Here is a 13,529-nt window from a genome sequence, read left to right on the forward strand (position 1 = left end):
GGGCCTGATTCAGAGCCGTTCGCTCTGACAGAGCGCTCGCTCTGAATCAGGGCTGGGCTTTTTTTTTTTTTGGATCGGACTCTTGGCCGCTGGCATAGCTGTGGGTGACCACCCACAGCTATTGCGAGCGGCCATGATGATGGTCGCGATGGTCAAGATCATCGCGACCATCGGGCTTGCGACAAGACCGTTGTGGTAGGGTCTCGTGGCTGCAAGCCCCAGAGAGATTTTGGCTTTAACAGAGCCGGAATCTCTCCACTGACATCACTCGTGATGTCAGTGGGGCCACCCCCAAACGGCAGGCGTTCTCATGGGAGCGCCTCAGTTTGGGCAGCCACCCCACCGGCCCGACGACCAAAGAGGGCGAGCTGTCACTCAACATCGACAGCTCGCCCCCTTTGGTGCGAGACCCGGAGCGACGGATTGTCCGTCGCTAGCCGGGTCTCGCGCATGCGCACGATGTTACATTAAGGGACTTCTATCTATGTGATGTGATGACAGCTATACATTCCATTAGAGAGCCAAGTCCTATTTGAAGACTATAGATGCACAACTAATTGTCTTTTATTACACTCTGAGATACTGTGCAGTCATGAACACCTGATAAAAGCAAGTAAACGATAGCTATGTATTTGGTCAAATGAATCTTTGCTGAATGAGAGTAACCATGCTGATTGTTGACAAATTCAGTAGTATTATGCAGTTTATACTGACAAAGACAACTTTATGATAACTGAAGTACTTTGCACTGAATCTCCATTTCTTCTCCATCAGAACTTGCCTATGTCCTGCTCAGAATACTCACGGATTGAAGTACTGAATTCAGTAGTTACCATACAAATGTATTCTCAGAAATGACAAGTACTGAAATTTAGAAGAGAGTAACTTAATAGTCTCATTAACCTGTCACGTTAGGCTCACAAGAATCTCCTACTGAGGAGCTGAAAGCTGAGGTCACGGGTTGAGGAAGGAATCGGACGCGAGGGGCCTGGATGTATGTCCTCCTCATCCACAAGTATAGGATTTGACGAGACCTGACCAAAGGCGCGGAGTCTAACTTGCTGAGAGGTGCTCACCAGTGACCCCTCCAAGCAGGATATGGGTTTAGCTGCACCCAGCAAGCAGTTCGCGACCCTTTGGTCAAGTAAAGATGAGGCCCAGGAGGATGTACTTCTGGGAGAAGCACTAGCAAGGATTCTGTACCTCTTTGGTACTGTATTGGCACCGTAGAATAACTTCCAGGAGTAGTACACTGAAAGGCAATGGATAAGGCCCTCTGAGGACCTAGACGCATGTCGAAGCCGGATAATTGGCTGAGACAGAATCTGTTAAAATTAAAATCTGCACGACGTCATTTTGCGAATGGCAACAAGACGCCATTTTGCGAATGGCCGCACAACGACATTTTAGCGAATCCCACAATATCAGTACATACGGCGATGCTATTATTTAGCGTTGTGCGATTCCCACGCAATAGAACAATGTTAAAAGTCCTCATTATATAAATACATACATCTACTAAAACATATAATATGAACAACCCTTCAAAACACGTACCACGGTGTACTCCACAAATACGTAGTTGCACAACGCTAACTAGCGTCTTTTCTTAATATCCTTATACTTACACATTGCACACTTAGGGGGTCATTCAGACCCATTCGCGAGCAAAGGACGCTCACAAACGGGTCGATGTTGCCCCACTGCGCATGCGCACGACGGAGGGAGCTCCGTCGTGCGCATGCGCGAGACCCGGACTGCGAAAGCCAAGCTGTCGCTCCGCGTCTCGCACCAAAGGGTCTCGCACAAAAGGATGTGCTGTCAATCAACATCGACAGCACGCCCCCTTTGGTGGGCGTGCCTGCCAGACGGAGGCGTTCCCATGGGAAAGCCTACCGTCTGAAGCCGGCCCCACTGACATCACTAGTGATGTCAGTGGGAATGATTTTGGCTCTGATAGAGCCAAAATCACTCCAGGGCTTGCGGCAGCGAGACCCTACCACAGGGTCTCCGTCGCAAACGATGGTCGCGATGGTCAAGACCATCGCGACCATCATCATGGACGCTCGCATATGCTGTGTGTGGTCACCCATAGCTATGCAAGCGTCCATGAGGACGCTCCAAAAAAAGGTAGGAGGGCCCTGATTCAGAGCGAGCGCTCTGGTCAGAGCGTTCAGCTCTGAATCAGGCCCTTACATAGAAAGGTTCCCCAGCATTAAGGTTAATCTCCAAGGTTATATTCATTATTAATTATGTAATAAAGCGACTGTATTTATGATCTCAGGTTTAGTACATGATAAACAGACCGTGTTTGGTGCCATTCTGAACCACTGTTTATTTGCAGATTTCCGGTTCCATCGGCAAGGAAATCGCAACATGCGTCTGGGAATTATGGATCATAAAGAGATATGCATTGAAATGTACTCTGTTCATGTAATGTAATTAGCCAGTTTAGACTTGTTCTTCAGCGGGAAAATGGACACAAAGAAGCTGTTGGAGGCTGAACTATTACAATACAAACTGACCTATGAACTGCATCATAACAGGAGAACCAGGAAGAAGAACCAATGAGATTATGCCAACTTGTTCTATTGTATTGCCTATCTCTGCATGGGTTTATATGCAAGAACCCTGAATCTGCTAGTCAGTCATCTTTTCTTTGCTGTTGACAGAGGTTTCATAGTTGATGCCGGAAACCTGGATTCAGAGCGCATGTGTATGTATTCGACTGTACCTAGTCATTGTAAAATCTGCGCTAATTGTATTTAGATCACAGCGTTTAATTATCTGCTTTTTGGTGAATAATATCTTTTGTGCTTTGGAACCACAATCAAAGTCTGGAAAGCAATTATTTCTTGTGCGACTTATAACGCTAAATAGTGACATTTAGGGTGTATAGATAGGTAGGAATTCATACGCACCACTAGCGCAGGAGGGTGGCACTTAGGCAGTATTTGGATGTTTGTACTGAGGGCCTGATTCAGACCCGGTCACAAGCGCTGAGCGCTCGCAACCGGGTCGATGGTGGCCCAGAGCGCATGCGCACAAGGGAGCCGGCTCCGTCGTGCGCATGCGCAAGACCCGGATTACGACGGGCAATCCGTCACTCCGAGTGTCGCACCAAGAGGGGCGTGCAACGGCCCCCTTTGGTGGGCGGGCCGGGGGGGTGGCTGCCCAGACGGAGGCGTTCCCATGAGAACGCCTACCGTTTGGGGGCGGCCCCACTGACATCATTAGTGATGTCAGTGGGAGAGTTTTCAGCTCTGTTTGAGCCGAAAGCTGTCTGGGGCTTGCGGCCACGAGACCTTACCACAAGGGTCTCATCGCAAGCCCAATGGTTGCGATGGTCTTGACCATCACGACCATCATCCTGGCTGCTCGCATTAGCTGTGGGTGGCAAAACACGGCAATGCGAGCGGCCAGGAGGCCGCTCCATAAAAAAATAAAAGACGCCCTGATTCAGAGCGAGCGGCTCTGAATCAGGGCCTGAGTACGCGGGCAGAGGACCCAGACGTACCGCTGGCACAGGAGAGTGACACTGTAGTTGTACTCCGATGTTGTACTGAATACGCGGGCAAAGGACCCAGATGCACTGCTGGCACAGGAGAGTGACACTGTAGTTGTACTCGGATGTTATACTGAATACGCGGGCAGAGGACCCAGACGCACTGCTGGCACAGGAGAGTGACACTGTAGTTGTACTCGGATGTTGTACTGAATACACGGGCTGGGAACTCAGACGCACAGCTGTAGTTGCACTCGGATGTTGTACTGAGTACACAGGCTTGGAACTAGGCGCACCGCTGGCACAGGTACACCGTGATGGTACACGGGCTAAGAACTCAGATGCACCGCTGGTACAGGAGAGTGACACTGTCCACGGGCTGAGAACCTAGATGCACTGCTAGCACAGGAGACTGGAAATGACTCGAGAGCGGAAGAAGCAATGAACCTGGAACGAAGTGACGGCAAGCAAACACCAGTAGTGACAACGTTGTACTGACAAGTTCCTGCTGTCCAGAGCCAGTTATATACCCTATGGTAGCAGTCCATTGGAGGACAGCGTCAGCTGATAGCATCCCTGCTGCTATTGGACGAAGGGTCAGTCAGGTGATGAAGACTATCATAGCTGCGCCCATGACGGCAACCTCAGTAACCAAGTCACAGAGCCGCACATGGGAGTCCAAGTGAACCTAAGGCATAATCCTCATCGCGTCACTCGTCAGAAGTCAGGTGAAGTCGGCGCTGGGGTGAGTAACGGCCGATCATAGGCCGTAACCTGACATAGCCTATTTAACTTTCTCTTCGAGTGGAGGGATGGGGATTCACCATGCGCTAGAGTAACAATGTAGTAAGGAATAAAGCAAATAGTATTAAGGTGGTTAGCTTCTAGATGATACTTCACCAGCAGCACATATCAGCGTGTGGCTTTGGAACTATGTAGCATAGGAGCATAGGAACATTTACACTTCCGGGACAGTCATCTGAAGGCATCGGTACAGCTTTCGGCGGTTCACTGATTTTGAGGTTACCACAGACACATGTTGTTTTTTTGTTGCGGATCAACAATTCAGTAGCCAGGTTTCTACCATTTGTATTGTGAGACCCTGCACTCTAAGGTACATTGTTTCAATATTTACATTTGATGTTCCGGATAATATATCAGAAATCAATTGCACATCAGTGTGTGGAATATCGATAAGAGGTCTATCATCGAAGGTGGCATCACACTTTAATTGACATTGTTTTTTTGTGGGTGGTCACATTAATTTTATACTTTTCTACATACACAGGTGCATATGTCCCTCATGTATTGTTACTGTTATTTGATGTTTTAGGCTACTTGTTTTTAAAACATTCAGATATACTGTGCACCATAAAATATTTATATTTAATGTAAATCATCCATTTGCGCTCATTCCTTTTTCCATCTAAATAGTCAGTCCAAGATGTCCAGGTTCTCGTAAAGCTAATGGGGGTGTTATGCAAAGTAGCTGTGATGAATTCCATGTGATAAATTGACCAAATACTAGTACTAGTGAATGTTAGCAGAATGGGGCTGTTGTTTTCCAGTTGTAAGTGATTTAGCACTTGGTTACACTTAAAATGTGCCTTAGAAGGAGCCTTAGAGCGGCTGTTGGAATATTCAATTGCTGATCTCTGTTTTCCTTTAGCGTGGGACAACACGATTGAGTGTACAAGTAGTGAGACGCCCATTTTCAGGCTGCATGGTCTGTGCATGGAGACTGCAAACACACCAACATTGGCGCAAAATCAGTCGCACCATCGACATTTGCGATAGCTTAGGGTCTACTCTAGCTACTCTCCTCTAATTCAACTAAACATGGCCTCTGAAGCATTGGATTTGCAACTGGGAACACAGCAGCATTCACAAACATGCCCGTGACACCTCCATAACAAGCCCATGGAACGGTCCTTTGTGATCACTTTAGGTCACCTCCCAGTCTCCACCCTGAAATGCCCAGCAACCGCAAACCACTTCTAAATTGTTATCGATCCATAAGCAGTTGCAAAGGGCATCGCTCACAGTGGTTCACGCGTGCGCACTATGGGCCTGATTCAGAGCCGCTCGCGAGCACATAGCGCTCGCAAGCGGCTCGATGTTTGCCCACTGCGCATGCGCGAGCCCCGCTGAGCGACTGAACTTCAGTCGCTGCGGGGCTCGCTACAAGACAGGGCGGCTGTCGATGGTGAGTGATAGCTCACCCGATTCTGTAGGCGGGGAGGGGGGTGGCTGCACAAATTACTGATGTCAGTAGTGGACTTCCTACTCTATTAGCCGAGACCATACCACAGGGTCTCGTCGCAAGGCCGATGGTTGCGATAATCGCGACGGCCTCCTAGCCGCTCGCACAAGCTGTGGGAGGTCTCCCACAGCTTAGCGAGCGGCCAGAGAAACAAAAAAAAAACATGCCCATCAAACCCTGCGAGCTGCTTCCGGCAGCAAGCGGGTCTGAATCAGGGCCTAAGTGTTTTTGAGGCTTTTCGCGCATGCCCAGTAGCATCTATTAACTGCGTAAATATCGTCAATGCGTCAATCTCTGAATCAGGCCCACTCTACTTTATATTGGGCATCCAGATATTTTTTAGGAACTTTATAAGGTCTAGTTTGTTTAGAATACTGTACATTGAGTTAATAGTAAACTATTAATTCAGAACCCCATATAATTGGTATGGAAATAGAAATTAACAGCTAGGGGATGTCAAAAATAAGCCTAGTGTGACTGATGATTACCAAAAGCACTATAATAAAATAGGCCTTTATTTAAAACAAAACTTACCTTTAAATGTGAAACATTGCAAGTTATTTGCTGTACTTTGCCAGAAAATTGTATTTTGCTGGTCAGAATGTGGTCCCTACAGATTTATCTTCAGTTGTGTTTGGCAAGTGATTTCAAGTGACTACTGTAAAAACAATTAAAATAATTTAGCATTAATTTTTTTTATCAAGCTAATAGAAAATAGTAAAACAGACATTTTAACATGTTTTGCTTTTATTTGTAGCGTCTAATACTTTTTGAGATTAAACGGATAATATATTATAAATACTGCATATTATTAGTACATTATAACTGTGATTTACAATTATTTTGTGGACTTTATTACATCACTTATTGCTATGAAGTTGGATTCAGAAGCTTCAAAAAGTCACTGTACATTCTATGCTTGCCCTTAAAACAAAATTCTAAACCAAGACCTTCTGGTGTAAATGATCTGTCACTCTGCTCTTAACTATTCATGCTTGGGGACCGGCATGTAATCTTTTGAAGCCACAAAGATTCAAAGCATATGGTAGATCAGGTGTTGGACTTGGGGGAAATCAAAAATTAAACTGTCTTGGAGCTGTTAAGGGTCTGTGTACTGTATATTTAATGTGTTGTTGTATATTTAATGTGTTTTTGGTGTGCAAGTCAGAGGAGGCCAGAAAAAGCAAAGGCGCAATTGCCTGAAAAAATATTTCTATTAGCAGTGTCACCTTAAATTTAAAAGCCTGTTTATTTTAAAACAGATGTTCTAGACAAAGTAAGATTGCCAAAGGCAAGTCGATTTGGAGTAGGCAATTTCTACAAGCGCCGACAGAAAAAAGACAAAATGAAAACCTGCTTAAATTCTGTCTCGCACTTGACTGTGCTCGTTAAAATAAAAAAAATAAAAAAATGGTCTACTGCCTCTTTAATTTCCTATATGTAAAATCACTTAAAATATATGGAAAATAATGGTAACTAATTATCATACTAAGGGCCAAATTCAATTATCTTCGATATGATACCGCGTGGGACAAATTCAATTAGCCTCATAATCTTACCTCACAAGGAAAAGGTTATAGCTTCTGACTTTTACGCCTGGAGCTATGCAATTAGAAACCCTTTTCCCCGAGTGGTAAATCTGTGGCCTACACGCGTTAACCCATAGATTCCAGGATAAGTACCCGGTGCTAAAGGTTAACACGTTCGAGGCAGCCGCGATAAGGGCAGAAAGCCTTATTTAACGAGGATTTCTGTTTTAGTCTCAGGAGAAAGTGAACAGAAATCCGTGTTAAGTGCAGCTTGCGGGCTTACGCAGGCTACAATTCATACTTGCCGACTTTTCTATTTTCCCGGGGAGAAGCAAGTGGGAGGTGTTGGGGGCAGAGCCAGACGGTTCGCGTCATTAAGTCCTGCCCCATCGCGGTAATTTTCTGCGAACCTCGCATTTTTATAGGGGTGGGGCCAAATGACGTGATTCTTATAGAATCGCGTCATTAGAGCCTGCCCCCTACCTCCAGACCCCCTGATCACCGGGAATATTCCCATTTTGCCCACTTTACTAGGAAGTGCCTACACTTCCGGGGGTGCGAGTGTTTACCCGAAAAATTGGGGGTCTCCTGCAGGAGGGTAGGCAAGTATGTTGCAATCGAATAACGCATATACAGCCGATATGATTGACCCCATGTCTGGCTCTGCATATGTGAGGAAATACGCTATTTTTCCATTCTTTTATTTTAAAGTAATTTAGGCCCTTTTTACCAACAATTCTGTTTCAGCCCCATTATGTTTACAGGCTAAAGATGAAAGTGCCATACTGACCGATTTACAGCATTCTTCAAAGGCTCAACAATTATGTACCTCACAGGGGCAAAAGCAATTTGCTCTCCAGATACTCTAGGAGGGTACATTTACTAAAGGTCAAATGTAATCGGTCAATCAATTAAAATTCGATCTAAATTGATCAACATCGACGTTGTGTTTTTAGGACATGATTCTGAGACGCACATAATCTGCACGCCATGCCGATGTTCATGTAGTTGAGCAATTTTTGCCACTGCGCAAACATTTCTGAAGACCCTTACGACACATGCGCTACATAGAGTGTATGCACAAAGGTGCTGTTGCCATTGGGACACACGGTATCAGAAATGAGGCAGAAAATTGATGGATGTTCCCAGGATGTGGCTACTAGTACATGCATAAATGAGCCGTTCAGTGGGCGTACTATGGGAGTGTTGCAGGCGTGTCAATTCAAATGGCTGTATTCACAGACGCAAGCATAGGAGGTCATGGTCAGACAGAGAAACTGCACCTGCCATAGGGCTGGTGCAAGTTTTGATGGTGTGACCGATGGTGGCGTATAAGGACTGTATTACAGAGTGCTTAAAGTGGGCATCTCAGTCCCTGCACATTCAGCTACATGAATGTACACAAGGAAATTAGCTTGTAATTCAATTGCATAAACTCTCACATGGGAGAGTGCCAATAGAAACTGCTGTGTTCGCTTTTGCATGTAATTCAGAATTAGGCCCATTCTTGTTAATACAGAAGGGATCTTTCTTAGGATAACTGTACTCTATAATTCAGCATTAGTTCATACTAGAGAATATTAAAGACAAGTATCAGTGGGGCTGATTGATACGCGCATTTAAAACATTGGATGCAAGTGCTTGATGTTTTAAATCTGCTGCGCATGCATCCCAATAGTTACCCCAGGGAATGCAGATTGGAATTGCAGAAAAATAAATGCAATTCTGATAAGTATTCCTGGGCAGTGACTGGGGGTGGCTTTCTGTGGCGGGCATTTCAGCAGGCGTGCCATTGTCAAGGACTGCATCAGAAGACGCAGTTTCACTGGCACCCGTGGCCATGTACCAACGAACAATCCGATCAAGCATAGGGTTGCTCAAATGTCCGATGGTGCAGCCGTTGTCTGATCGATGATTTGCCTTTAAGCCGCTGCTGGTGGCATCTCAATAGGACGCCCATCGGCCAAAGCATTACAGCACAAAAAGAAGTAGCGGCTGCAACAAACACTGTAGTGGCTGTGTTGCATCCGCAGTCCCAAAAACATTGGTCAATAGCAACCGAATCAGGACTGCATCTGAGGCTGAATCAGCCCCAAAGAACCTCATTGATAAACTTTATCAAATTTATCTAGCCCATTCTCTCCTAAACTGGAGCATCTTGAATTTAGGAATTAACTCTTGGAGGTAAATGTAATAGCCTGTGACTTGCAGGCATTGGCGAGTCTGCACAATGTTTTAAATTATCAATCATTTAAAAGGCAAAACCAGGTTGGTTTTGTCTTTTACATGATTTTCACTTTAAAACTTCGGGCAGACTCGCCGATGCCTGTAAGTCACAGGTTATTATACTTACCCCTTGGAGGCTGATGCGGAGTTGGACGCAAAGCACATACTAAAAACAGCTGCTTGGTGTGGCATTGGCACTGTTTCCACCTCTACTTGTCATTTATCTAGCGCCATCTAGAAGATAATAGCTAGAATATGATTGGTTGCTATGGGCAACAACTCCTTCTAAAAACCCGCAATTAAATAAATATACCCCTTCGTGGGCTCAGACTGTGTGTTCATTAGAGATGGTCATTGACCAACGATGGTTAACAACCATTGCTAGTTTGCCACTGAAATTTTATGTTTTTTTCTTCTCCCCTAAAGCCGGGACTCAGAGGGTGTGATTCAATTGTTTTGCCGGCAGCTATTTTTTTAAGGCGCCCAACAGAACTCAATTGTTGCTCTGCCCAAGCACGATAGCCGCCAGCACCAACATTTCTGCTTGCACCCTCAGGAGGGTGCGAGAAGAAATGTGTGAAAAGCCTGTGGCTAGGGCACGGTAACTGCAGTTATGGCGTCTTAACCAGAAATTTATACAAGTTTAGCCATTTTAAACGTCTAAACCCGGTCTTATAGGGTGTGAAGAGGGCAATAAATGAGCACCCAGAATTGTATTTCAAAATTGGGCGCTCATTATCGCCACCCACGCAACATTTGAATCGCCCCCAGAGCTTAGCTCCACAACCTGATGCAAAAAGTAAATCCCAGCTCCCTCCCATGATTGGTCCACTGTCCAGCGTACACTGGGCCTGATTCAGAGCTGAACGCTCTGACCAGAGCGCTCGCTCTGAATCAGGGCCCTCCTCCCTGAAAATGGAGCGGCCTCCTGGCCGCTCGCATAGCTGTGGGTGACCACCCACAGCATATGCGAGCGGCCAAAAAGATGGTCGCGATGGTCTTGACCATCGCGACCATCGGACTTGCGATGGAGACCCTGCGGTAGGGTCTACCTGCCGCAAGCCCTGGAGTGATTTTGGCTCTATCAGAGCCAAAATCACTCCCACTGACATCACTAGTGATGTCAATGGGGCCGGCCTCAGACGGTAGGCGTTCCCATGGGAACGCCTCCGTCTGGCAGGCATGCCCACCAAAGGGGGCGTGCTGTCAATCAACATCGACAGCACGCCCCCTTTGGTGTGAGACCCGGAGCGATGGTGAGCTCCCTCCGTTGTGCGCATGCGCAGTGGGGAACATCGACCCGCTTGCGAGCGTACTGCCGCTCTCACGAGCGGGTCTGAATGACCCCCACTGATCCATGAAGCACAGCTACCTCCCGGTTGGCCGCTGCTTGGCATGCCACAGAGCAGGGATATCCATAGATGGGTAAAACCATTGATGGATTCCTGTTGATGGTTTCATGCCATCAATGCTAAGCAGCGATGGCACCATTGGTGTTTAAGCCCATTACCCCTTTCCCACCTCTTTGGCGGGTCGCATCCGGGATTTTGTACACGTGTCCATCCCGGGTGCCACCAGGCTGAGACGCCTTTCAGACTGGCAGCCCGACCTGACTTAGGGCCTAATTCAGACCCGCTCACGAGCTCTGAGCGCTCACAAGCGGGTCGATGTTGGCCCAGTGCGCATGAGGGAGCCGGCCAAGCCGTAGCTCCGGGTCTCACTTCAAAGGGGGCGTGCTGTCGATGGTGAGTGACAGCACGCCCCCTTTGGTGGGCGTGCCGGGGGCGTGGCTGGCCAGATGGAGGCGTTCCCATGGGAATGCCTACCATCTGGGGCCGGCCCCACTGACATCACAAGTGATGTCAGTGGGAGTGCCCTTGGCTCTGATAGAGCCGAAAGCACTCCAGGGCTTGCAGCAGACGAGACCCTACCACAAGGGTCTCGTCACAAGCCCGATGGTCGCGATGGTCTTGACCATCGCGACCATCTTTTTGGCCGCTCGCTATAGCTGTGGGTGGTCACCCACAGCTACACGAGCGGCCAGGAGGCCGCTCTAAAATTAGGAAGGACAGCCCTGATTCAGAGCGAGCGCTCTGTCAGAGCGTCCGGCTCTGAATCAGGGCCTTACTCCCGAGTAGATGCTGTCACTTGCCGAGCCGGTGCTTGGAGATGAGATCATCCACAAGCGCCGGCTCATCCTATGCTGTGAACGGGTCTCACAGCCGGGATTAACCTGTGTTCAACCCTGCTCATTACCCGGGTTGAAATGCCGGGTCGCTAGACCCAGGTTATTTCAACTGGGCCCTTTCACACTTAGCAATATCACGGGTTGCTGCGCATTCATGTAAATTATCCTGGGTTATTGCTGGCAGTGTGAAAAGAGTATATGATGGCCATCCCTAGTTTGCATCCCCCTTCGCTCCCCTGCTCAGCCTCACACAAGCGCAATGAGGTGCAAATATCTGCATACCAGACAAAGGGGTAGAGATGTGATTGATCTCCGTTTTTTTGTTGTTGTTTGACTTCCACTGAAAGATTGATGTTTATCTCCAAATAAATCTCGATTTTGTATCAATTCTCAAGGCCCAATGTATTGAAAGAATTGATCCAAAAATCACGATACTGTTGCAGCGAAAAACTTACCACTCCACTGCGCATGATTTTAATGGCTGCTCTGACTGCGAATGCGCAAAATATCAATAGCGAGAAAAATCAATATTATTTTCATTTATTATAAATACAGGCACGGAGATCCTGGGGTAAATTTACTAAGATGGGAGTTCTATTTAAGAAGTGATGTTGCCCATAGCAACCAACCAGATTCTACTTCTCATTTATCTAGTACCTTCTAGAACAGTGTTGGCTAACCTTGACACTCCAGCTGTTGTGGAACTATATATCCCAGCATGCCCTGCCAGTTTTAGCATGCCCTAATAGCAAAACTGTAGCAGTGCATGCTGGGTTATGTAGTTCCATAACAGCTGGAGTGTCAAGGTTAGCCAACACTGTTCTAGAAGATAATGGGGTAGATGTACGAAGCCCAGAAACGGTATCAGCGCACGTTATGTGCGCTGATACTGCTTCTCCCCGATGTATGATTGGGGGTCTGGGCGGTAAATGACAGGGGCGCTATGCGCCAGTCACTGTCGGCGCTGCTATCTACAACGGTCATACCGCATGACTGTTCGGCCGGCTGTAGCTGTCGACGACAGATACAGCCTGGCGCCAGCCTATCCCCACAGCAGGGACAGTGCTGTCCCTGCTGTGGTGGCTGCCGGCTCCAGGACTGCAGCATGATCAGTGGAGCCAGCCGGGACAGAGACACAGCGCATCAGCCGCTGCTGTCTCTAGCGGGTAGCGCCGGAGGGGGGAGTTAACGCTCCCCCTCTCCGGCCGCTGAGATGTTCTTACATCTCATCGGTAGTGCTTCCTGCTTCTCCTTGGTAAAGAGGCGAAGAGGGAAGCGTTATAGCGGCACGTTAAGTGCTGCTATCAAATTTACCCCCCTGTATCAATCCAGAAGATCGATTGGGGACCGCCGATTGGCCACCCCTACAAAGGGGAGTATGCACATTACAAATTTGTATATTTTATGCTATGCAAACAGGTGTACCACTGTACCCCAACTCAGCATGAAGAACTCTCGGTGATCAGTAGACAGAGACTTCCATACCCGTGGTAAAGAACAGAAGCTGCATTGTGTATGTATTTTTTCATATGCCAGTCATAACTAGCGGTGTGCGCCTGGGAGTGGGGAGGCAACCGGCCGGTGTTACCTCATGACTCTCATCCCCACACACCAGCAACCTTATATTATTACCAGCAGCAGCTTCCTGCCCTCACTGAGCCGCCCGCTAACACCACTTTTTGTGTCTGTCTCCGTCTCTGACATGACTCGCAACCGTGACCCCGCCCAACGTCGTCAGTTGTCCATCGGGACGCGGCTATTGGACCACAGGAACTCGATTACGAAGAGTCGTCCAATCAGCATCATGTCTGCCCGAAG

At 47.5% G+C, this 13,529-nt stretch overlaps 1 protein-coding gene across 1 annotated transcript in view; it reads right to left on the reverse strand.

Annotated features, from left to right (window-relative positions):
* HFM1 (helicase for meiosis 1) overlaps window positions 1-6,370 on the reverse strand; it is a 236,775-nt gene extending 230,405 nt beyond the window's left edge. Inside the window, exon 1 of the mRNA XM_088444870.1 lies at window positions 6,303-6,370. The gene's annotated coding sequence lies outside the window, so the exon portion shown is untranslated. The remainder of the gene's footprint in view (window positions 1-6,302) is intronic.
* Window positions 6,371-13,529: the final 7,159 nt, after the last annotated feature.

Source organism: Taudactylus pleione, unplaced genomic scaffold (genome assembly GCF_031769625.1).
Source record: "Taudactylus pleione unplaced genomic scaffold, aTauple2 ptg000373l, whole genome shotgun sequence".
NCBI lineage: Eukaryota > Metazoa > Chordata > Amphibia > Anura > Myobatrachidae > Taudactylus > Taudactylus pleione.